This window comes from Salmo salar, chromosome ssa19, assembly GCF_905237065.1.
Source record: "Salmo salar chromosome ssa19, Ssal_v3.1, whole genome shotgun sequence".
NCBI lineage: Eukaryota > Metazoa > Chordata > Actinopteri > Salmoniformes > Salmonidae > Salmo > Salmo salar.
In genome coordinates, this window is record NC_059460.1 from 51,322,603 (window position 1) to 51,350,564 (window position 27,962).

At 41.2% G+C, this 27,962-nt stretch overlaps 1 pseudogene; it reads right to left on the bottom strand.

Moving 5' to 3' along the window:
- On the bottom strand, positions 1–27,495 carry LOC106578998 (anthrax toxin receptor 1-like; annotated as a pseudogene).
- Positions 27,496–27,962: the final 467 nt, after the last annotated feature.

Consider the following 27,962-nt stretch of genomic DNA (forward strand, 5'->3'; position numbering starts at 1 on the left):
TAAAAGCTTGGAAGTCAACCTTTATTAATACTGTTAAAAAAACCATATTATATAATATTAATGTCTTTCCATATTTGTTTCAGTACTCCCATTAATACATGTAAAACAATGGTTAACATGTAAAACAATGGTTAACATTTAGCATCTCAGTTTTTTCTCAGAACACCACTCCACAAAGGTCCTAATGGTCATTCTGAAGCATAGAGATAAAAACGACATAATAATGAGGTGTATATAATGTTGTTGCTTGCTCTTCTAACTACTGTATGCCATTGCTTGAATGGGGTGATGTACTAATAAAAGCCATCAATCCAGTCAATGAAATGAAGGGCTTTCATCATTGTCAAAAAGCAGAACTTTAATATTACACTTGGGTGCCTTTGAGCTTTATTTGTGTTATTGTACCAATAAAAACTAAGTAAATGTATGCACCTCTTAATCATCATCATCATCATCCTCCTCCTGAACAGCTTTCAGCAGTGCTACAAGATATCAAAGGAATATAGTAACACAATGGTATTATAGTACATAATCGAATGAAGTACATTATACAAAGAGAGTAGAAAAATCTAAGTAGAAAAAATCCTGAAAGGTACCGAGTGTAATACGTTTCTAATAGTGTTCCTCAACCTTTGTCTGTACCAAGGACTGGCATGCTGTAGTTTTCCTCCTTTGGGGACTTGATTGAATCGGTGTTGGTTCATAGAAAAATCACTCAGATTTCACCATGTTTTATAGCCTTTTGATAAAGTACAGTTGCACTAAGGAAGCAATATTTCATGACCTAGTGCCGGACTATAGACCAATGGGGTTGAGAAACGCTGTCGTATGAAGTTGCGTGAATAGTTTGTTTACATGCACAGTGTCCGTCTTTGTCAGCGGACACCTTTGTCGTATTCAAGTACCCTCCTCTAGGTCTGGGGGTTAATAAATTAGAGACGTGGTGAACTGCCCTGCAGTTGCAATGTGATTGTGGTCAAAAACAAAAGGTAAATGATACAATGTATCAAATTACTGTACAGTTTTTGGAATGTAAAAACTTGATGAGAGAACAATGACCTGACTTTGGTTGTTTGATTTGAGAGGTTTATTTTTCAAAAGGGATCAAAACAAATGAAAGAAATAAAACTAAAATAATGCTATATCTGAACTGCATTCAATGTGCACAATTACCAATATTAACTTAGGTAAACCTGGGTTCACCCTCAGATATTGACCAACGAAGTGTTTAAAAATGCCAGATTTTGTCGATAGACATCTCTTACGCTATGTATGATTTTCCATTTACTAATTCAAAAAATATACACATTTTACGTGTTCAGTCCATATCAAAAGTATCTCAGTGTCAACTTATGCTTATACGCTTATGGCTTCCGGCAACACTATCAAATGGGAGTAATGAAAATCGGTTTCTCAATGGGAATATGGACTAACTCACATGGGCTAAGACCAGTGGTGTAAAGTCCTTATGTAAAAATACTTTAAAGTACTACTTAAGTAGTTTTTTAGGGGTATTTGTACTTTACTTATATTTTTGGACAACTTTTACTTTTACTCCACTACATTCCTTATGAAAAGAATGTACTTTTTACTCCATACATTTTCCCTGTCACCCAAAAGTACTAGTTACATTTCGAATGCTTAGCAGGACAGAAAAATTGGCCAATTCACACACTTATCAAGAGAACATCCCTGGTCATCCCTACTGTCTCTGATCTGGAGGACTGACTAAACTCAATTGCTTCTTTTGTAAATTATGTCTGAGTGTTGGAGTGTGTCCCTGGCTATCCGTAAAATAATAAAACAAGAAAATTATCAAAAGTAAAACATTTACTTTTGATACTTAAGTATATTTAAAACCAAATACTTTTAGACTTTTACTCAAGTAATATTTTACTGGGTGACTTTCACTTTTACTTGAGTATGACTTCGGTACTTTTTCCACCACTGGCAAAAACTGTCTTCTCAGTCTGAGTTTAACTAATTTGGACATCAGAGAAAAAACATAATCAAGCCCTGAAATCTTTCAATGTACAAAAGAGAGATCTAAAAAGCTATATGTAAATATTCACAAAAGAGAGATGCAAAAAGCTAATCCAGATTGGTTTGACAGCAGGTTTGTCATACTACAAAAAATCCAATCCTTGTGGTTGAAAGTAAATCGACTCAGTGATAACTAAAGCCACACAAAGGCCCAGTCTACTCTACTGTCACCTTGACACTTACCATCATCGGATACTCAGTAGTTAATAAACAAATTTCATCCATTGCAGTATTTTTCCTCCTATGACTAAATCTTTTGCTGTCCAGCAACAAACCATTACATCTCCTGCTAAATTCACCCCAACTCAAATAAATACTATGTTTATTTTTGGTTGAGGGAGCATCTTTGGCAGCGGGGACTATTGCTTTATTGGAGTGGGGTCCCTAAATCGCTTTCATGGTCTGTTGTTGGGGCACGGTGGGGGGCGCGAGGGAGGGGGGCAGGGTGGCCCTGGGGGGGTGCGGGAGGGGGTGGCCCCGGGGGTAGCTGGCTGACGGGCGGTGCTCGCGGGGGCGGGCTGGTCTGTGCTGGCGGCGGTGTAGTGGGGCGGATCAGGGGACGGTAGTCTGGAGCAGGGGGGCTATGGGCCCGAGGAGGGGCCTTGGCTGCTGCCGCTGCCTCATCTTTCACCCGGGTGAAGTTGATGCATCGACCCTGGGGGGAAAGATACCGTAACATCCGATTACATGGTGATCAATGTCCTAAAAGTCAGGAGGTATACAGAACCCCATTAAGCTACAGTAAAGACATAACTCAGATTACATTGTAACCCCCCTCCCCTCCCCCACATGGTCCAGCCCACCTCCCACGTACAGTACACAGGTGTCTTACCCATCAGCCCCTGCTGTGAACCCTCTACCCTCTCCTCCCAGCCCAATGTCCTGTTCCAATGTCCTGTTACCAATGAAACTGTGGCCGCTTTCCAATAACCCCATGTTGTTTATAGCACCATATGGAGAATGAGAGAGAGAAATGTAGAGACAGACGTGGGGGGGGGGGGTTGCTTTGAGTCAATTCAAAGCAATACGTTCCTTTTGTAGCATAAACTTTTGCTCCCTATGCTCGTCCACCACAGCTACTTCCCTACATAGTGAGAACCCCTAACTTCGACCACAGTGGCGTCTTACAGTGCACTCTCGTGGTATATGGTCTAACTCAGATTTATGCCCTTACCAGACAGACATCCCAGTGACCCCTTTTCCATTCCCCACGCAGATAGGCAGACATGGACTTACTAGGTCATACTGTAGAGCCATTTAACATATGCAAACACACACACAAACACACACTCACACACTGAGTGGCTGCATTGGCAAGACATCAATGAAAACAACAGTGGACACATTCCATTCATCTTGACTTGTAAATGATATATGAGGTAGAAAAAATACAGAAATCCTCTGGTAAACAAACTCGGTCTCTGACATTCAATCAAGTCAATAACAGGATGAGAGCATGAGAAGGGTCATGGATTTTAATCAAATATTCTTTCATTCTCAGTGCATACGTTCTCTGCAGACCCTTTGAGAGAGGCTCATTTTAGCAACCTTTCTGCGAGTTCATAACATTGAACCAGTGTGGTCAAATCAAATCAAGCTTTATTTATACAGCACATTTCAGACATGGAACACAAGCATTTCGCTAAACCCGCAAAAACATCTGCTAAAGATGTGTATGTGACCAATAAAATTTGATTTGATTTGAATGTACTTCACAGGAAAAAAAATAATAAAAACAATAAATAAAAACTGAAATATTTACTACACAACAAACATAAGAGGATAAAAACAAAATAATTACAATAAAACTGAACAAATAAAAAGCACCCTAAGGAAAAGCCAAAAATATGTGTTTTAAGTTATCTTTTAAATATGTCCACAGTTTCGGCCCCCCTCAGGTTCTCTGGCAGGCTGTTCCTGAGGCTGGGGGCATAATAACTAATGGCTGCCTCTCCGTGCATCTTGGTCCTAGGCTTTAGGATAATTAAAAGGCCAGTGCCAGAGGACCTGAGGGACCTACTGGTTACATAACTTAAAAACATCTGACATGTATTGGAGTGCACAATCGTGGATTGATTGAAAAACCAATAGAAGAATCTGGTGTGAGACTTTGAACCAGAACTTACAGTACAAAGGCAAAACAAAGATGCCCCTTCAAACCTCCTTCTTCTAACGTCTACCATTAAAACCCAGATGTCACAAAACAGGCTAGCCCGTGTTACATCAGAATGGTTTTCATGTGCCCCCGCTGGTATAGACGACTCTCGCGGTCATCTCTGCTCGCTATTACCTCATGTCCTTCGCATTGCGAACACTCTATCAGGGGAGACGTTAAATCAAAGCCTCTAATGTAACCTCAGGAGGCGATCTGCTCGAACACATGATGTTCTACATACGAGCTCGCTGAGAAGTTGAGAGTATTTGGAGACATAGCTGTGGTCCTATGTAGCAGTGTGGAGCCAGTGAATTAAGACTAGGGCTGCACAAAGAGAGAGGGATATGACTAAACCAGACTATGCACAGATAATCATACCCTGTAGGGCTGTGCCCACAGTACACAAGCGCACATATACTGCACTATACCACACTCAAACGAAACTAAGCAAACAAGGAGTGTGTCTGGGTGTCCTAAACCAGCACAGAGAATCCCACAGTAAAGCTGGGGAGGAAGTTAGAGGGAGGGAGGGAGGGAGGGAGGGAGGGAGGGAGGGAGGGAGGGAGGGAGGGAGGGGGAGATCACACTCTACTTGAACAGAGCTATGCTCAATCATGAGGCATCAAAGCCAAAGAAACTGCACAATATTAAGAAATACTATAGATGGAAGGAAAGTAGTGTAAAAATATACAAAAAAACTGTTAGGCAACAACAAATTAAATCCCTTCTAGACGACTTCCTGGACAAAATGTTTCACTGTAATAGTGAAGGAGTAAACTTGGCAGTAGAAAACCTGAACACTGTATTTGACCTCTCAGCTTCCCTATCAAATCCAAAAATTTCAAGCAGACAACCTAAGAAAATGAACAACTATGACAAATGGTTTGATGAAGAATGCCTAAGAAATAAATTGAGAAACCTATCCAACCAAAAACATAGGGACCCAGAAAACCTGAGCCTACGCCTTCACTATTGTGAATCACTAAAACAATACAGAAATACACTACGGAAAAAGAAGGAACAGCACGTCAGAAATCAGGTCAATGTAATTGAAGAATCCATAGACTCTAACCACTTCTGGGAAAATTGGAAAACTCTAAACAAACAACAACACAAAGAATTATCTATCCAAAATGGAGATGTATGGATAAACCACTTCTCCAATCTTTTTGGCTCTATAACAACGAACAAACATATACATGCTCAAATACAAATCTTAGAATCATCTATTAAAGACTACCAGAACCCACTGGATTCTCCAATTACATTGAATGAATTACAGGACAAAATACAAACCCTCCAACCCAAAAAGCCCTGTGGTGTTGATGGTATCCAAAATTAAATGATAAAATATACAGACCACAAATTCCAATTTGCTATACTTGAACTCTTTAACATCATCTTCAGCTCTGGCATCTTCCCCAATATTTGGAACCAAGGACTGATCACCCGAATACACAAAAGTGGAGACAAATTTGACCCCAATAACTACTGGGGGATATGCGTCAACAGCAACCTTGGGAAAATCCTCTGCATTATCATTAACAGCAGACTCGTACATTTCCTCAGTGAAAACAATGTACTGAGCAAATGTCAAATTGGCTTTTTACCAAATGACTGTACGACAGACCACGTATTCACCCTGCACACCCTAATTGACAATCAAACAAACCAAAACAAAGGCAAAGTCTTCTCATGCTTTGTTGATTTAAAAAAAGCTTTCACCTCAATTTGGCATCAGGGTCTGCTATACAAATTGATCGAAAGTGGTGTTGGGGGAAAAACATACAACATTATAAAATACATGCCCACAAACAACAAGTGTGAGGTTAAAATTGGCAAAAAACACATACATTTCTTTCCACAGTGCCAGGGGTGAGACAGGGATGCAGCTTAAGCCCCATCCTCTTCAACATATATATCAACGAATTGGCGAGGGCACTAGAATTGTCTGCAGCACCCGGCCTCACCCTACTATAATCTGAAGTCAAATGTCTACCGATGATCTGGTGCTTCTGTCCCCAACCAAGGAGTGCCTACAGCAGCCCCTAGAACTTCTGCACAGATTCTGTTAGACCTAGATTTTCTGCACAGATTCTGTTAGACCTGGTTGGGAGGTCTGGGGTCCGCTCACCAACCAAGAATTCACAAAATGGGACGAACACCAAATTGAGACTCTGCATGTACAATTCTGCAAAAATATCATCTGTGTACGACGTAAAACAACAAATAATGCATGCAGAGCAGAATTAGGCCGACACCCGTTAATTATCAAAATCCAGAAAAGAGCCGTTAAATTCTACAACCACCTAAAAGGAAGCGATTCCCAAACCTTCCATAACAAAGCCATCACCAACAAAGAAGTGAACCTGGAGAAGAGCCCCCTAAGCAAGCTGCTCCTGGGTCTCGATTCACAAACACAAACAGACCCCACAGTGCCTCAGGACAGCAACACAATTAGACCCAACCAAATCACGAGAAAACAAAAAGATAATTAGTTGACACATTGGAAAGAATGTACAAAAAAACTGAGCAAACTAGAATGCTATTTGACCCTAAACAGAAAGTACACAGTGGCAGAATACCTGACCACTGTGACTGACCCAAAATTAAGGAAATCTTTGGCTATGTACAGACTCAGTGAGCATAGCCTTACTATTGAGAAAGGCCGCCGAAGGCAGACCTCGCTCTCAAGAGAAGACAGGCTATGTGCACACTTCCCACAAAATGAGGTGGAAACTGAGCTGCACTTCCTAACCTCCTGCCAAATCTATGACCATATTAGAGACACATATTTCCCTCAGATTACACAGACCTACAAAGAATTCGAAAACAAGTCCATTTTTGATAAACTCCAATATCTATTGGGTAAAATACCACAGTGTTGTCATCACAGCAACAAGATCTGTGACTGTTGCCACAAGAAAAGGGCAACCAGTGAAAAACAAACACCATTGTAAATACAACCTATATCTGTCACGTCCTGACCATAGAAGCTTTTATTTTCTATGGTAGAGTAGGTCAGGGCGTGACGGTGTTGTGTCTAGTTTAGATTTTCTATGTTGTCATGTTCTTGTCTCTGTATTTCTATGTTTTTTTTGGGGGGGGGGTGATCTCCAATTAGAGGCAGCTGGTCATCGTTGTCTCTAATTGGAGATCATACTTAAGTAGTTGTTTTTCCCACCTGGGTTTGTGGGAGATTGTATTTTGAGTAAATGTATGTTGCACCTCTTCGTCACTGTTTGTTGTTTTGTTCATTCATTTATTTGTATGTCTTGCATAGTTTCACAGTCATAATAAAATGTGGAACGATACACACGCTGTGCTTTGGTCCCATTCTTCAGACAGCCGTGACAATATTTATGTTTATTTATTTTACCTTTAACTATTTGCACATCATTACAACACTGCATTTATACATAATATGACATTTGAAATGCCTTTATTCTTTTGGAACCTTTGTGAGTGTAATGTTTACTATTCATTTTCTATTCTATATTTCATTTTTGTTCATTATCTATTTCACTTGCTTTGGCAATGTAAACATATGTTTCCCATGCCAACAAAGCCTCATGAATTGAAATTGAGAGAGAGAGAGAGAGAGCAACAGATGCTGCCTTTCTGTTTTTCAATAGTCATGGAGTTAGATCGATAGCTACGTGAGTTGTATTCAGAGGATGCATAGACTAGGGGACATAGCAGGTCCATTGTAAACTGATAAAATCAAAGGAAACTAGGCTTGATAGATCAGCCTTTCTACTATGGATACGAGGAGCATTCAGTCGTGTTTTATGGAATTGTACTGGAAAGGCTTTTAGCCAAGGCTTCTCTCAATAGTGCCATTCAGGATACAGGCATCGTCATAGCAATCTGCATGGCGATAAAATGCAACATAGCAACAGACTGAAATATGTCTGTCGGGAAACCAGATCTGACCTTGGCCAAATGGGTCCAACGGAACACACAAGGCCCGTACATGTTCTGTGAGCACCAATATGGCCTCTGTGTGTGTGTGTGTGTGTGTGAGAGTGAAAGAGCTGTGTTACCAGCAAGCATGGCCCGGTCTCCTCAGGTAACACTTTACACAGGAAAGAAAAGAGCTCCTCTGCCTTGCATATGTGTTCATTCCTCCCTGAAGGAAAAAATATATATTACACCAGTACAAGTAGGCCTGCCTCTGAATTTTTGTGCTTCTTCGTAACCGACCGCAAATTACTCGAGTAGGCGACGCCATTACACGGAGGGATGGAAACGATTCCGCTGGAGTAAGCATTGCGTCACGTAACCTTTTGCAGGTGGCGATCGTTAAAAGCTTTCCTGGGTCAAACCCTTTGAACAAAGTATTGACATCTTTTTGTCCGGGAGAAATCTGAAGGACGCTAATCATCATTGTTCCTCTTCGCGGTCGATAGCTGACTTCCCGTGTCGTTGTTGAGAGCTTATCTGGCAGTACAGTCATGTCTTCTCAGTTCCTATTTTTGGCCGAGAGAATAATCTTTAAATGTGGAATTCCAGTTAAAAAGGGCTATTGAAGATTTTCGGCAAATAACGCATGATTTTAACTAGCACCTGGAGAGGTGCCATCTCAGCAGGCTAGCTGCAGCTCTCAAAGGAAAGAAATGAGAGGAGATCTATGGGATACAGTCCCTCAGATAGTCTAGCCCTCCAAAGTGCATATCTAGAGCAAAAACCAACTCCAAGCCAAACTCCAATCTCCGTTTTGATACAAAGGGTCAGCATTGCAAAGTTAAAACATGTGAAAGTAGTGATTTTAAAACATTAAGAGGAACTTCCTGGAGTGTGTCCACAGTCCTGGTTTATTTCCCTTTTATGGCTGATTTGAAGCAGGTGTTGGGCTCTGCCTTGTCATGAATCTTGGCACTGGTGAGGTGTCGGCCACTGCAGGGGCGTTTTTTGGGGATTGGACTGTCTGATGAGGGATTGGACTAAGGCTGGGCTCCCAGGGTGTTTTAAGGCTTTAGTACTCACATGTTCTCCTGGCTGAGGCCTCATGAGAGAGACCTGGTCGTAACCACGGCGAAACAGGGCCCAAATGGCGTCCAGTTTACCCTGCCGACAAGAGACAGAGAAATGACTACAGTGAATACTGTCAAAAATGCATTCTAGCTAGCCAACTGGTAAGTGTGCATGGCCAATATGTTCTTTCATACTACACAGTACCCTATTATAAAAGTAGCGGTAGCGAGGAAGAGAGTGTACATACTAGTCTTAGAAAGAAACGAAGAAAGGAAAGAGAAGAAAAGTGTGTTTCTACCTGTATGGGAGTGTACCACTTCCTGTCCGCGGCTGGCTTCCTGTTGTGGGCCTTCTTGGGCTTGGGCTCGTAAGGCTCAAACTCCTGCTCGGGCATTTTCACCACAGCGTTCTTGGGCATCTCCAGTTTAGCCCCCTCCTCCGTTGAACCCTTCCCTCCCCAGCGCACCTGTAGGAGTGGAACACAGCTTATATGACCTACAGTACCTGCAGAAGGAGTTTTACATACTACACACGGGCAGTGATGTAGTCTATAATAAAGTTCCAACTTTGATGTGTTTGTGAGGAAATATGGAGGATAAAGATTATAGCAATTTCAATGTCAAGAGTGGATTAGATCCAACTCGCCTCCATTCTTTTGATTCCCCCGACTCCTCTTCCTCCATAGTAGGATGCATCCACGGTGGGCCACTTCTTCTTGGGCATGCCATCTTCATCATCTGATTCCTGGCGGAGAGAAACGATAGGAGCATGTGTTCATGTGTTACGATATTATGCACCTTTCCCATATTCTTGGCCACGATAGTAAACGTCTCCAAAAAGCTATTTATCTCACTTGCCTTGTATGAAAGCTTTTTTCATTCCCCAACAAAATAGCTTCACAGAAAATAAAACAAGAATTCCCCCAAAAGGAAATAGAATTGAAAGACTCCCAGTGGGGGTAAAATAGAGAATTAGTAAGTGCTTTAGGCTATTCATGCATCAGAGATCCATAGAATATAATGCCTCTGTTTCACGACCAGCTGTGTCACATCTATGGAAAATGTGACAAAGACTTATTATTTGGAATCAACTTCTGTGGCGAAATGCCCTGAAGAGGCCTCATGACTGCATCACTTAACATTTTGTCACTTATTCTTGATTTTTCATCTGAATACTGTTGCTTTCTCTGGGAACTTCATCCATATTGAGCATAGAACCCACTGAGCTTGATGATGCGTTTCCTGGCTCACTAATAGGTCTGTGCTATGATTGAGACCCTGTGTGTGACTGAGTGTGTGTGACTGAGTGTGTGTGTATAGTCTTTAATGCATGTGTATACTTTCAGAGATTTAAGGGCTGACTTACTGGCTCTGGAGGGGGTGGTGGAGGAGGCTCCTTGATCACCTTGACAGGAAGTTCAGGGGAGAAAGTCACATTAATATCAACTGTTGGACACTAGCTATGTTTCCAGTAATTTGTCCAGTGATTTTTCTTGTTGACATTTAGAACGTTTGCATAGAAAATAGATTAGATAATTGCCTGCTAGGGTGCATATGCATTTAACAATTTTGTTTTGATAAAACAGCTGGATGTAATGACATGACACCAGAAAAACTACAGTGTCTAATAAAAATGTACTGGCTGAAGTGTTTCATTACCCATTTAGGCAAATTGCGCATTAATAAATTGACCTTCCGTATCCCCTCCCACCTATCTGTTTCAGGTCTCAGGTAGCCCGAGAAAGCCAGCATAGATAGAATGCAATAACTAACTAATATTTGCCATATTCTAATAATTCTCATGTGCCTGAATGGATCGCCATGGTCCATGCCATGGTGAAAGTTGCACTCCTGTATATCTGACATAATTGGATGGTGCAACTTGTATCAAGACAACCAGAAAAAACTATTTAGCCATTCTTGAATGTCAGGAAAAGGATCCTGCAAAGAAACATTATTTTTATAGTTGAAAAATAGATTTAGCAAGCAGTTTAGATGTGGAGCTTCATAGATACGTGCCCCGTGTTCCTTTAAAATTATTCGCCAATCATCATTTATTGTCCAAATGAAGAATGTTTAACAAAAGAAAAACCACAGATGTATCATTTATTATCTGAATGAACTGCAAAACTGAGAGAAATTTGTTACAACCGTTTAAAGTAATGTTTTCTGGTAAGTAAAAGCCCTTTCAAACAATAACAACATCATTTTCATTACATTGAACCAGGTTACTTTGTTTACGTAATTACATAAGTCATTCCAGTGGCAATTACTCTGCCATAGGGTCTACTCTATACGGTATACAGATGTAGGACCTTCATTTGAGCCAGTTTGCTACAGCAGGAAAGTAATCCTGCAGTAACTGGAAATTAGAATTATTATGTGAATTATAATGAATGGACATTTTTGTAGGGGTACACTAACCACAGTGCAGCAGAGGGGCCAGAACCACCACATGAACAGCACGGCCATTAACAGGAACAGAACCAGGAGGGTGATGAGAAGGATGGTGCCATCAAACTGCCAGGGAAGATAAAAGACAAGAGTTAAGACAGGGTTACGACTAACATTAGGAGAAGGAGGAGGAAGCAGAAATAAAAAACAGAAAAAGATTCCGATAGAAGAAACAAACAAACGATTCAATGCAAAATGATGGAAATTGGATAATTTTTTCCGAACATTAGACAATTTCTAGTGAGTTTTGAGTAGTAGTTGTAATGTGATTGGTAGAGCATACTTACACACTCTGTGGTGGTGATGTGTACAGAGCTAGTGATGAACGACAGGCCTTCATTCATGCTCACTTGTAGATAAACAACCCTGAAACGCAAAAACAGACAAATTAGGCTAGTTAAGACCTGTTTGCCCAAGACCACTGAATGGCAAAAGGGCACAGTTGTCCAGTGTCAAGGTGCCACACAAAGAGAGCTTTGCGCCCAACAAACAAAGCTATTCTTGCGCAGCAATGTTATTACATGTCTGAGACTAAGTAGGGCACTGGTATCAAAGTTGATTTAACCCTTTTTCAGCCAAGAGAGGTTTTTACCTTGCCCGATCAAAAACAGTTGATGCCCACATTTCTTCATATCTCCAAAAACTACTGCAAGTACCTTTCTCTTCTGGGTGCAAAACAATTATTCACATGTGACCTCAGGAAGCCTGGAAAACTTCTCAAACCTTGGTGATAAAAAGCCTAATTTGGAATTCCCTGCATTTTTCTAGGGTTGCAAAGCACGCAGACTGATCAACAGGATATGCGAACTAGGTCATTTGGACTGATAAGCATTATTTGGTTTGGCTGTCTGGAGTCCGTGGGTTAAATTCAGTGCCAGCAAACGGCTGTGTATCCCTGAAAGAAGTAACGATCAGGGGAAAAATATGGTCAGTTGGACTTGGGCCATGTTCACATTTTGTGGAGATGTGAGTACGCGTGTGCATGTGTGTGAGGGGAGAATGATCAATTTGACCATGGGATGCTAACTGCTAGATGACTACAGATTAAAAGAAGATGAAAGATGAGGAGGAAAAAATGGTGAAAAACAATGGGAGAGAGGGAAGAAGGAGGAGGGAGTTAACTACAGAAACTGGATGTTCAGGAATAAAATACCAGACAGAGAGGAAGACAGGAAGTGCCAGTCTTGGCTGTGTGGTGTCAGACATCTGTTAAACAAGCAGATGAAAGGGCAGGGTCTGCACTAGGCAGACATTCTGCTGCTTTGATCAGAGCTGTTAGTGGAGAGAGAGAGTGAGAGAGCGAGAGAAGTGTCAGGGTGAGGGTAGAGGAGAAAGCTGGAGGTAGAGGGGAGAGGAAGGCAGGCAGGGGAATGGGGTGAGGGCTGGAGGGAGATGAGAGAGGAAAGGAGGAGTGGAGAGTAACAGGGTTTTGAGTCTGGGGGAACACAAAGAGTGGGTGGGAGAGAGAGTTTGTGGGCTGGAAAGTACGTCATGCACTTTTGTTTTATTTCTCCCTTAAACTGTCTCATCCAAGGTCAAACGAGCCCTCAGAGTCTTAAGTCTTTTACCATTGCTGTCTAATTCCTCAATTTATGACCTGATCCAATAAGTTCTTAAAAATGGGGTTCTGAAGTGGTTTGTTGATGTTGGAGATTCTGAGGCCTACATTAGAAATGAGGCAGCCTGATGATGGATGTAGCTGTTATTGGATTATAGAGCACACAGGAGGCTGCTGAGGGGAGGAGGGCTCATAGTAATGGCTGGAATGGAGTAAATGGAATGGTATCAAACACATGGAAACCACATTCGATATCATTCCATTAATTCCGTTCCAGCCATGAGCCCTCCTCCCCAATTAAGGTGCCACCAGCCACCTGTGATGGGGCAACCGTAACACTGTCCTCATTATGAAAACACAGGGCTCTAACCAATGAGGCTCTACCTGAATGAACTCATTGACATATAGAGAAAGAGAGAATAGAGGAGGAGTGGAATTTGGCCCTGACAGAGTCCGTTAAGACACCCTAATGAATAGCAGGCTTCTTCTGGTAGTGTGTTTATGTGGGAGGGCTTGGGGGGGGGGGTGATCGGCTAGAAATGCGAGACAACACACACTCATCCTACAGTGCATAAAAACAGTGATAGCTCTGACCATCTTAAAACGGATTAAAAATGTCTTTTTAAAAAAGGTACTCACTGCCCAACTTCATCTATAACCGGAGCTGTACACAGCAGGAACGTGTCTTTGATTTCCACAGGCTTCTTATCTATGGAGAGAACCAAACACTCCGTTTACTTAAATACGTTTCGTTTCTTCAATCGACTGTAGTTCTTCATGCATGTTACAGCTGGAAATACACATTGCACACATTGGTATGAAACACCCGGTGAAGCCTACAGTAAATGAAGTGTAAATGTAAGCAGGTACTCACTAATGGTGAGGGTGTCATTGAGTCTAAAGCTGCACAACACCTGCTCTATGTTCCTGGCGTGAAGGAAACCGTTTCCTCTCACCACTACCTGGAAGCTCTCTGGAAATAAGACACCTTGAGTTTAGAAAAATACTACATACATTTAATATGATCATAGGCTATCCGACTTTGCACAATTATGTTGGGTAGCATACAAGAGTAGCTAGACTGACTTGTCAACATCGGTTAAATAAAATACAGGAAACATCATGCTCGGGAAACACAGGTCTTATGGGACTTGTCTCTCTCGATTAGAAAACAAGTAATTTATCAAATTGACTTCCATTTGGCAGGCCAGCATAAATTAAACATGGACATTCCATTTAGAGACCATTTCATAACAAGATCCCCAATACACTACCCTCCATTAACCCCAATGGGGATTCCTGTCTGTTGAAGTCATTTGAGTGATCAGGGTCCTATTCATTAGGTACCAAATGGCAAAAAAACCCAGAATGAAACAGAGAGGGACCACCTGAATTTTTCCAATAAGAAACACATTTTAGTTTTAGTCATTTAGCAGATGCTCTTATCCAGAGCGACTTACAGGAGCAATTAGGGTTAAGTGCCTTGCTCAAGGGCACATTTTTCACCTCGTCGGCTCAGGGATTCAAATCAGTGACCTTCGGTTATTGGCCCAACGCTCTTAACCGCTAGGCTACCTGCTGTTTTCCATTTCAAAATGTTTTTCTATGTTTTGCTACTGTGTGCCATAATTACATTTACATTTTAGTAATTTAGCAGACGCTCTTATCCAGAGCGACTTACAGTAGTGAATGCATACATTTCATTTCATGCATTTTTTTTTTTTTGTACTGGATGAATACGAGCCAGCTGAGCCCCAGTCAGAGGGAAGGGCACCAGCCTGGCCCCTTAATGAAATGAACACAGCACTTAGGCAATGACAGGGAACTAGCGTTGATCTGCTTTGATCCTTTAGGGACCCCACCTCCTGCACAAACACTGGAGGGCTCTGCAGCTAGGATCTCAATACAGGACTTCTTGATGATCTGGAGAAGGAGAAAATGATTGAGTTGACTAGGTTAAATAGGCTAAAGGTGACTCATATCTTGTGAAGATTCTGTATCGAAATAAGAGACAGGTTCCTCAAATTTGAGACACTCAGTAGCTATAGGCTACATTTACAACAGTCTATTTTGACTTTTCAACTTTATTTGATCTTTCTCTGAAGGTATGTTTCGTGAAACAGGTCTAAGTCTCTCCTTCCTGGCCAGTGTGTATTTACCGAGTCGATCACTCCTCGCAGGGCTACGAATCCGCCCATCACAGGAAACACATGCTCGATGGTGTCTGCTATGGTGGCCAGCTATAGGGGGAAGGAGAGAACAGGTTTATTTACACAGACCCAGTGCTTCATCCTGGCTCCCGTCTCAGAAACCAGAGACACACACATCATGACCCATTCACTTCGGTGAAGAGTTCAGTGAACACTTGATTTGAGATGAAATAACCATACAATTATATTGTATGGTTATTGTACCTTCATCTCTCTCTACATGTATGACCAGGTTAGGGGGGAAATAACAGTAAAATGATAGGGACAATAAGTACAATCCTGATGTACAATGGACATTGAACAGAGGCCTAAACAACCTTGATGAAAGGAAAAGTACAGTATGTTATATCCAGACATTTAGTGAAAGTCAATCTGGGTGGTAGAACGACGCATAAAAAATCCAGTTAAAACATTGCATGACTCTGAAGCTTGCTTCTTTAGCTAATATGGTAATCGTTTGCATGCAAGTCAAATCGCCCAATTTTATTACTGCTCAGCCTGGCGTATAAGTAGCCCTGTAAACCTCACAAGCAAACTCGGGTTCAAGATGTGTAGGTAGATGCAATTATGGGATACATAGTCTACAAATGAGTTACTAAATATAAATAGCACATATTGTAATCATTGTAGTGAAATAATATTGAGTGCGTAGTATTACTAGGTGTAATTACAGTATATGATTTTCTGTTAACAACAGGTTCCTAAATGTGTTTTGACAGGGGAGCAGGACATGCATGTTTTACTGCAAACTAAACCCTTGCCTGTGTCTCGTTGAAGTCCTTTACTCCAACACAGTACACCATAGCTCCTAGAGATCGGCTTCTCTCTGCCTGTTTGTTGGGAGGAAACCAAGAATCAGCACCAGAGAACATGGTTTAACATTGTCTTTCCTTTACATCAACAGGAAGGTGAATGTTATAGAAATCCAATTTGCCTACCTCCTGTTGTGCAGTGACGAGTTGGTGTTCGTTCAGCTCCCCATCAGTCAAGGCAATGATAACACTTGCTGTCCCTGTAACGGAGAGGTCAATCAATAGTATGACCTCAACATTGCCAAGTATCGAGTGATCTTTGCTATGTCTAACCCTAGTGACAGATGCCATTGGAAGCTCACCAAAGTTTTCATGGTGTATCTGCTCATTTGCCTGAAAGGAGAAGACAATGTTATTCTTCTCATTATGTTTTTTGTTTTGTTTAAATATGTTAAACAGGTGAATAACATGATAAAGTAAGACCACGTCAGAAGCAGATATATACCCTTTCCAAGCCCAGGTGCATAAAGGTGTCTCCCCCAGGTACCTCTTTCCTCAGCACATTCAATCCTTTTCTTATCTCCACCCTGACAAACAACACAAATCTCACGTTATAAAAAAAAATGTCTTGGTCTGATGTCTAAATGGCATTACTGAGTAAAATAGTCACCACTTCTATTCCTCATACAAGGAAAACGGATGCATCCCAAATTGCACCCTATAACCTGAATAGGGTGGCATTTGGGATGCATTTAACCAATATTTTCAGTGTACCTGTTTTCTGTCAGTTTCATGAGAGTGGTTCCTCTGGATGAAAAGACAATGAAGGACATTCTCAACATTGGGCTGTAAAACAACACAGCACACAAACAACGGTTAGAGACTATGGTGGTCCTGAACCATTAAAAAATTCCTTTTGTCAAGCCTCAAAGAGGCCATACTATGTTTGAACTCAACACATAAACAAACAAACTAAAAATCGTGACCACACAATGGACACACTCTCCAAATCATTTATTTCACGTATTTATTGTGACATGCAAGGACGTGTTTTGGCGTCAAAAATGTCCCTAGGATAAAAAAAAACCTTACATGGAAACATGTCCATGCATTCAAGCATAAATCACTGAATTCTCTGTGGTTAGTTCTATCCTATTGTTTGTTTATGGGCCATGTTCACAAGGACTCTGGACCCAATTTGATGGATTCATATGTTGTTTTTGAGAGTATTGTGATGGGGAAAAACAATATCACCCAAACTGAGGAAGCTTACTAGCTATTGACGTTAAGGGAATAGCGAGCTGACATCGCTGTGCACTTTGGTCATGTATGTCTTTGTCCTCCAGCTTGAAGCTCGCGAGCTGCCGTTATGTTCATGACACATGCCATTACCGCGGTTGGTTGGTAAGTGAATGAGCACATGGACAGTCTTTGCTCCATTGGGGAAATCATTTTTTTTTGCTGTTTCTCTTAAAGCTCGCTGGATGGATCCTGCCATTACAGGCCAAGCAGCAATGAAGATACTTTTCCTATTAATAAATAAATGCTGTTACAGAATTCACATGCCGATGGCGATGAAGGACTATTTTCCGGCATGCGCGTTGTTTATTTCTCCGGCTGACGCCGTAGAGTCTAGCTCTCACCCACCCTCACATGAGAGATCGCTATCACCTACAGCTCGTGGTCTCAGCCAATCGGACAGTCCCGATTCAACTCACCTCTGTGCACGAACTAGCCATGCTGCCTCTTCAGGCCCTGATTGACAACAAAATATCTTTGTGATGTTCTCTTACCTGATAAACTTTTCAGCTAGATGCTCCACAAAGGAGTAGATTTCATTCCAGTGGTGTTTCACACTGCCAGATCTTAGAAAGAAAGAAAACAGAGGAATACTTATATCCTACAACCTAACGTTGTTTAAACCCACATGTGACACATTTCCTAAATGTTTATCCAACACCTCCTAGTACAGGAATTGATTGTACTATTGCGACATATAAAGTTAACAGAAAATCATAACAGAGAGGTTATCAGTAAGCTGATTGGCCAAACAATATGTCATGGAAAACACAAGCCATTTGAACATTAGCAGAAGAATCTCCATTGACACAAACTAACCCCATTTATTAGTGAAAAGGAGGAAAGTGAGTTAGGACACATCTGAGGACCAAGTGTGTAACTCAGCAGCCGGCCCAGCTAGCTACCCTGTGGTCTCTGAGCTTCCATAAGGGACGGTAGCAGTAATAGTCCCTATGAAAGCAGAATGCTTTCCACAGAGAGGAGCTTCATTTCCTCTTAGTTCGGGAAGGAAGGGACCTGGCTGGGGGTTGTGGCGGTGACTCGTTACTGAAGAATACTACTCATGGGAAATGATCTAATTTATTGAACTGAACCAAACCGCTGTTAGCGGATGGATGAAGCAGTAGCCTGAAATAGGACAATGCTGCTGACGAAGCCTTACATGGATGTCTGATGTAATAGTTACAATCTGGGCACCAGACATAACATGAACTTGTTTTCCCAGTTTGGTCTCCGTACTGGTTTTCTGGTGTATATTTGTGTTGTTAATGTGTAGGATAAACAGGCATGACATACTGTGCAGCTAGAGTTGAGTATATTCTTTAGAAGCTTTACAAACATTGCATTCATCGGAGTCAAAGCACCCTGTGAGGACAATACTTGTCAAACTAAACAAACCTTACCCAAATAAAACTTGTGGGGGAGGCCAGCTAGCGTCACACTTGGATGTTCAACAAATGTGTTGAATAAACAGTGTTCATCTGACACAGCTTGAACACACAGTCGCACTGCCCTGACCCGAGGGAAGAGCCAATCTGTCAGGCATGCAGTTTCTTTCATTACTACGGGGGAAATACTACACCTCAAAATGGCTTCTTTCATGTACAGTACAGCCATATAGGGATAGTGTTTCAGTGATTTTCTAAGAGGAGTGAAGCTAAGGACTCCCCCCCGCCTTGGAGATTTTTTTTGCATCATAATGGATATTATTTGTGTTGGACAAGACTGTTTTCTGAGGTACCAGGCAGTCGTGGGATTGGAGCCGAGCTTGCAATTTTCTCACCTGTATAAACAGCATTAGGAAAGGAAGTGGGCTATTGTCTTGTGAGATCCTTGAAGAAAAATGTTGTGGTATTTTTTCTTTGATACAATTTTAATAGACTGAGTCAAACCATTACAGTTCAAAAGTTGTGGAAGTTGTTATTGCAAGCTTCAACAGCTTTGTTGACTAAAATGATTGAGCTCTTGACGACAGGAGTTTGAGATTATATCATATCAAAAAGAGTGCACGTTTCCTTTGTCTAGTGTTATATAATTGATCAATCCTCTGACTATATGTACATGATAAACGGCACATGTCGGGCCATATGAAACTCATTTTGAAACAGATGGAACCCCATAGCCAAGAGAGAGAGAGTGATCGGGGTAACATTCGGATGACTGGGATAATTAAAACCACGCGCTGGCTCTTTAATGTCTCTTCTGCTGGGGGAAGCAGAAAAGATCCACCATGGATCTCCAACCACAAGTAGATTTTTTTTGTCTTTCAGCCCACACAGCCAAAATAGATCAGGACTGGTGAGGTCTGTGCTCTAACCAACCCACTGAAAACTGTCCTGGGGAATAACAGACCAACGAGCACAACAGACAAATGACATAAGACGAATGACAGGCTATGGCCTCAAGGCCATAAACAACAGTTATTTAGTTTACTACAGTGTTTGATCGGACGGCTGTAGCTGTACTGTTTCCAAACACCTTAGGACACTCAGGGAAGAAACATGCACGATCGACATCTAGCAACGCTAAACAGACCAGGTCAGGACTGTGCTAGATGTCTGAGAGGGAGAGAATTTGTTACTTTGAACATGAAGAGTCATTTATATATATATTTTTTTTGTTTTGTTTTATCAAGCCTTTCTTTCTGCTGACTGTGTGAAAACTCACCACTACAATGAGCAAAATGAAGTGAGTCAGGGAGAGAGAGAGACAGACAGAGAGAGTGTTCAGTCGGTCTAAGCCAGGGATGTCAGAAAACATGTGGGGGAAAAGGCTGTCAGACCCAGGTGTTCAGTAAAAGGCTCTGCTCTCACGCTCCTAAGTGTTGAGAGGAGAATCCAACAGCATGAAGCTGTAGGCTCCCTTTCCAGTTGGGCCTGCTGCATGTTAAGAACCACCCCAGTCTGCGAAGCAATGATCTTACTCCAATTTAACTGACTATGCACATGGATTTGTACGGATAGACCATTAACCTACTTTCCGCTTGAGGCCTACTTGCTGTGTCTAGGCTTCCAACTGCAATCTTTCTTTACTCTCACTCCCTTACCTTTTGGATTTAAACAAAAAAAATTCCCTCTCTTTCTTCTTCTCACCCTCTTTCTCTGGGTGCAATATTATTTTCTCTAAATAACTGACTGCCCATTTAAAATGTCTGTCTTGCTCGGGTACCCCAAAGCACTGGGGATTCTAGATGGTGTGATAACATTTAAAGCTGCAATATGTAACTTTTTGGGCAACCAGACCAAATTCACATAGAAATGTGAGTTATCGATCTGCCATTCTCGTTGAAAGCAAGTCTAAGAAGCGGTATATCTGTTCTATGTGCATTATTTCTATGGCTCCCGTTCTTAAGTTTTTGCGTCTTTTACTTGCGGCTTGGTACAATACAAAAATACAATATTTTGGCTTATGGAAAATATATTTCATAGCGGTTTAGATGGTACAGTGATTCTCTACACAAGGGATCATCAACTCGCCTCAGCCGTGGGACAATTTTTTTCTTGAGCGGATGGTGAGGGGTTCGGAACATAATTACAAATAATTTGTAAACTGCAAATTGACCAAACGGACACAATATTTAACTAAAACAGAATCATTTCAAACCTTGCTGACATTTGTATACGATCACTTACTGTATATCTCTCTATTATGCCTGGGAAAACTTTGGAACAGATTTCCAAAATGAAAATCACTTGGAGCTGATTTGCTGGCATGTTTACAGTCTTTTATGTCCAACAATAAAACGATAATACAAAAACAGCTGGGCCGCTGGGCCACCAGTTGGGAAACCCTGCCCTATACTATACTTGTTGTTTTGTCACACAAACTGAAATTAGGTGAACTTTTAGAATTTTAGCAAACAGGAAATGGCGGAGTGATTTCTTCATAGCGCATCACCTTTAACAAGGCATTTATTCCTGCAAATCACACATGCCAAAGGCTTCTTCTGACACATTATAGAGGCCAGAGCAGCACCATGGTCCAGGAGAGAGAAAAAAATACACATTCCACAGTGAAAAAGTCTTGACATGTTTACATTATTTATAGACTCCAGATGTAGTCCGGGTTGGCTTGGATTTTAAAAATGATCACAACTTAACGCCCAAATTCAATGTTGGCCTGTGAAAAAAACAAACATTTCGCAATGATTAACATTCTTCAGAAGAATGACTAAGACTTGAAAAGGAAGTACAAATGGCTGCTACATGCAGCTTCTATTGGGAAAACACAGGTGCCAAACAAAATTGTTTCCTATTGTCACGTCCTGACCAGTATAAGGGGTTATTGGTTATTGTAGTTTGATCAGGACGTGGCAGGGGGTATTTGTTTTATGTGGTTCGGGGTTTAATGGTATATGTATTTATGTAAGAGGGGTGTTTGATTTATGTGTTCTGGGGTTTTTGGGTAATGTTCTTGTTTTGTATTTCTATGGTTTTCTATGTTGTGTATTTCTTTATGTTGGCCTGGTATGGCTCTCAATCAGGAACAGCTGTACATCATTGTTGCTGATTGAGAGTCATACTTAGGTAGCCCTGTTTCACCTGTCCCTTTGTGGGAAGTTGTTGTTGTACTGCTGTGTGTTAGCCTGCAACACTGTTCGTTCGATCGTTTTTCTTGTTTTGTTTGTTACGTGTTCTAATAAAGTCACTATGAGCACTCAACCCGCTGCGCCTTGGTCCACTACGTACGACGACCGTTACACCTATTGTCCCATAGCTTGATCAGAAAATAATTATATCAAGGCCAAGCGGGTCAAGACACACAGTATGGCTGTGGGAATCTGCTAGGGCATCAGAGCTTCTAGCAGTATTATCTTGTGTCTTCTAAACAGTGAATGTCCCGTAGGCCTGAGTTTTCACGTCCTACAAGAGGTAAATGCAGGTGGCAGTAGCTAGGTTTCCATCCGAATGGCGACAGATTTTCACGCAGATATTCTCCAAAATCTGCTTTAAGAAAATATGCAAATATTTCCACCAGTTTCCACCAAACAGACTTGTTGCGGGTAAAACTCTGTGCGTGATGACGTTGTGCACACAAAATGTACCTTTTCACTTAAGTGTCCAAGGACCGAATAAAAATCAAATGTTCAATGTGTTTCCATCGCTTTTTCAACTCTACCGATAGTTGTCACAAATTCTGTTGTGTTAAATAGCAAATGTACCTAGTCTGGTCTTGGCACATGTGCTCTAGACAACAGCAGATATAGTGGGGGTAGGCTCTGCGGGTAAGTTAGTCCACCTTGCACTTTCACCACCCTGTGAAGTTCATCAAAACGTATTTCATCTGTAGCCTAATAAACCGCATGGTTTCCCGAGTTGTATAGTGAGGACCACACAACAAATCATCGCGTGACTCCAAGTTTACTTCGACATTATGATTATTATATCAATATTTTCTCATGAAGGTGTTTCCATCGCCATTTCTTGTATAATTAATTTTACCGGCACAAAAAGATGCCACCATGTCGAACGAACAAATGATCTGTTGGCATTTATAAAATTGTACCCGAAACTTCCTGTTTCCATCACAGCTGATGTGATTATTTTTTTATACAGTATGACTTTACTCGCATAAACTGTGGATGGAAATGTGGTTTTTATTTTTATTTAACCTTTATTTAACTAGGCAAGTCAGTTAAGAACAAATTCTTATTTACAATGACGGCCTACCAAAAGGCAAAAGGCCTCCTAAGGGAACGGGGGCTGGGATTAAAAATAAAATACAAAAATATATAAATATTGGACAAAACACACATCACTTCAAGAGAGACAACACAACACTACATAAAGAGAGACCTAAGACAACATAGCAAGGCAGAAACACATAACACAGCATGGTAGCAACACAACATGACAACATGGTAGCAACACAACATGGTAGCAGCACAAAACATGGTACAAACATTATTGGGCACAGACAAACAGTACAAAGGGCAAGAAGGTAGAGAAAACAATACATCACGAAAAGCAGCCACAACTGTCAGTAAGAGTGTCCATGATTGAGTCTTTGAATGAAGAGATTGGGATAAAACTGTCCAATTTGAGTGTTGCAGGCTGCAGCGAACTGGTTACAGATAAGGAAGTAAGGGCAAGGAAGTGATGTCTACAGACCAAAAGTAAAACTAGGGTGTTTTCCCATAACATCTGATGAGCATTAGCTACAGTGGTAGGGAGTGTGTTTTGATGATTTTTATTATGCAGAACATTTGGCATCAGTACTGGTCTGCAGTGATAGAAACATGCCCTAAAACAATACATTTTGTTGTGTTCCTTATAAAACAGCAGGATAGGGGCTACCAGTCTGATTAATGTCAAAGTCATACCCATAGAGATCTTATTAAATTACTAATTATATGGTCATACCTCAGTAAGCCTATAGTACACCACAACATAGGGATAACTTTAGCTTGGTTCTCTTTGATCCACTACCCATTTGGACCTTAACAGTAATGATTCATGATATCCACATGGTCTGTTTTCCTGTATTCGGTGACCACTTGGCAGAGGGAGATTTTTCCATAAACTAGTCGTGAAATTTACAGGATTTATATTCAAAGAAACTCGAGACCAAAGTGTTGACTCCAGCCATTCCAGTGTTCGGCGCATGTGACAAATATAATTTGATTTGATTTGTATCCTAGTTGTAGCCCTATGCAGTGTGACAAGAGCCAGACCCGGAGGAAAAACTCCTGGTCCTATGGGATGTAACTAAGGGCCAGAGTTTTTCCTGTTCAGGTCTGGTCAGGAACCCAATGACCAGGCTAAAGTACAAAGGGCTATGTCCGTAATCTACATCTCAACCAGAATATGGTCTGTGCTAGTGTTGTGACGATACCAGTATTGCAATACTATGACACCAGATTCTTCTTGGCAAAAAAGAAAACATGAAGCAGAGTCAACTTTATGGTCCATTAAAACATACTTTTGCAAAATAGTGTGTGCTATAGCTTGCAAAAAAAACTCATGTGCCTCTGGGTGACAACACAAGACTGTTTTTCCCCCCAACATTAGGACTTGAGTCTGCTTCATGTTTTGTTTCCTTTGCTTCCTTACTTCCTAGTATTGCGATACTGGTGTTGTGAAAACACTTGCCTGTGCATCTCATAAACAGCTCAGGCCTGAGGGATGAGGGGATGTCACTAACGAGCATCCGGTTGTTTGAAGTCAGGAACCTCGCTTAGTAGCACCAACATCCTCATCATCCAGGGCCACACAAGTTTGTACACATAGAAATCTATCAACATTGAATCATACATCTTCTACGAGTTGTGTTACCAGATGAGAACTTATCTAAAATATGTCCAAATTAGATCAGATATTGTAAGGGGTGCGTACTGGCGGCAGAGAAGTCAGACGCAGGAGAGCAAAAACTGTGTTTCCAAACGGCGCAGTTTAATAACTAAAAAACCCACCGGAAAACAGAACAATCAAATAATGGGTACATTATTGACACCAGGACAGACGTGCACAAGCACTTACAACAAACAATCACCGACAAGGATATGAGGGGGAACAGAGGGTTAAATACACAACATGTAATTGATGGGATTGGAACCAGGTGTGATGGAGACAAGACAAAACCAAAGGAAAATGAAAAGAGGATCAGCGATGTCTAGAAAGTCGGTGACTTCGACCGCCGAACGCCGCCCGAACAAGGAGAGGGACCAACTTCGGCGGAAGTCGTGACAGATATATTACATAAGGTCAGAGAACTGGCAATGTGTTGCCAGGACAACAACCTATCCCTCAATGTGAGCAAGACAAAGGAGCTGATTGTGGACTACAGGAAAAGGCGGGCTGAACAGCCCCCCATTAACATTGACTGGGCTGTAGTGGAGCGGGTCGAGAGTTTCAAGTTCCTTGGTGTCCACATCACCAACAAACTATCATGGTCCAAACACACCAAGACAGTCGTGAAGAGGGCACAACAACACCTTTTCCTCCTCAGGAGACTGAAAAGATTTGGTTTGGGACCCCAGATCCTCAAAAAGTTCTACAGCTGCACCATCGAGAGCATCCTGACTGGTTGCATCACTGCCTGGTATGGCAACTGCTCGGCATCTGACCGTAAGGCGCTACAGACGGTAGTGCGTAAGGCCCAGTACATCACCGGGGCCAAGCTTCCTGCCATCCAGGACCTATATAATAGGCTGTGTCAGAGGAAAGCCCATAAAAGTGTCAGAGACTCCAGTCACCCAAGTCATAGACTGTTTTCTCTTCTACTGCACAGCAAGCGGTACTGGAGTGCCAAGTCTAGGACCAAAAGGCTCATTAACAGATTCTACCCCCAAGCCATAAGACTGCTGAACAATTAATCAAATGGCCACTGGACTATTTACATTGACACCCCCTCCCATTTGTTTTGTACACTGCTGCTACTCACTGTTTATTATCTATGCATAACCACCCCTAACTACATGTACAAATTACCTCAACTAACCTGGTACCCCTGCACACTGACCCAGAACCGGTACCCCCTGTATATAGCCTCGTTATTGTTATTTTATTGTGTTACTTTAAAAAAAATGTTTTACTTTAGTTTATTTGGTAAATATTTTCTTAATTCTTCTTGAACTGCACTGTTGGTTAAGGGCTTGTAAGTAAGCATTTCACGGTATGGTCTAAACTTGTTGTATTCGGCACATGTGATTTGATTTGACATGCTGACTCCAAATTGACACAATACATTATATACAATTCATTTCTATTGGGCACAAAATATTCTGAAACACAACCAAAACAAACAGCAAATGCATCCAACAAATGTGTAGAGTCACACGCTTGATGTAGTCATTGTGTGCTATGGAACCAAATACTTCACTTTTTACTACTTTAATACACATATAACTGAATTTGTCCCAATACTATTGGTTCCCTAAAATGGGGGGACTATGTACAAAAAGTGCTGTAATTATAACCGATATGGATGAAAATACCCTTAATTGAAAGCTGATAGTCTGCACTTTAACCCCATAGTCATTGTATCATTTAAAATCCAAAGTGATGGAGTACAGAGCCAAAACAACAGAAAACGTGTCACTGTCCTAAAAATGTTGGCGCTCACTGTACGCTATTGTCTGTTTAGTAATGACTTAATACGGTGTAACGAGCGAGGCTTGGCATCTCAATATAACGGCTCCCTGGGTTTATTATGCAGTATAATAATAAATATGCCATTTAGACAGTTACTTACTTGTCAAGCACAAAATACAAGTCAAAAGCCCCCTGACATGTACTTTCCTCCCCTTCTTCTTCTACTTCTTGCTCTGGTTCAGCATTTACAGATGCTAAAGTAAACATAAAAAATCCAAGGAAAAGTAGGGCAAGAGACACGTTTCCCCAAAACCTCGCCATCTCAAAAACGCAAAATACTCCAAAAACTCTATGGAACTAAGTCAATGCTGTCTCACAACCACAAAGTCTTGAAATTACTTATCTAGGCAGAGATACATAACCGACAAAAAAGACGGTCAAGGCTTCGCCATAGAAAATCGTTGCTCTCAGTATCCAAACAATACAGACCGTGTGCCTCTGACAAATATTGGATGGGCGGTGAAGGCGAATATACCATACCAAAACTTGCAGCACTTTGTTCTCCTTTGAAAACGTAGAAAATAATTTGTTCAGAGATTTTACTCTCCGATATCATCCTGTCATATTCGCATGCATGATAAAACAATCGTGGAGTATTTGAGTAACAAATCTAAAATGTTTCAATGTGTTAGAATATATGTGGATAATTCACAAAAATGCAAGTTTCCTGTGAAAATTGTACAAATAATTTTGGTTAAAAAAAGCTAAGTGGAGACGTGCAATGTTAAGAACTGGGAGCTCGGGAACAAATATGGCAGAAATGAACCAGGTTTCATATTTCTGCCTAGAGAAAAAAAATGAAAAAAGGTCGAGATTCCGTTTTGCACCTCCCTCTCAAGAAGCTAACTTTTGAGAAACATATGCCTGCCTATAAAACGACGAAGAAATGATGAGCTGCAGCATCCACTGACATCTTAACACCAAAATCCCATCTGTCCAGAATGTTATTGTAGGCTGATAGAGTACCACAGTATGAGTCATTATACCCAGAAAACCTAGCGGTCAAACAAGGAAATGGTTCCAATCGTTTTCCCACCATTTTTCCCATAGGGGATTTTAGAAACACTTAAAATAAGGGCTGAGTTTCTTGTAGGCTTACCCTGGCTTGACATTTTGGTAACCGTTTAAATCTCTATAGGACAATGTGACTTTTATCAATATATTTGCCTGTATTTACCCCCCCATGAAATGCTAATTAGCTGTTAATGTGGCTATCATAAAGAACTACAAATGCCATGATGATCTGGGCGAAACTTCCAAATCGAGGCAAAGGTAAGAATCTCTGGATTAATTATCTAATGTTAGCTACATTTAATAATGAATAAATTGGCAACATTTTTTTTCATTTGATAATTCTGTGAACTGTTGTGTGCAAGTTTTCAATTGACAATCCCTATTAGCAAAGGTCTCAGCTAGAGATGAC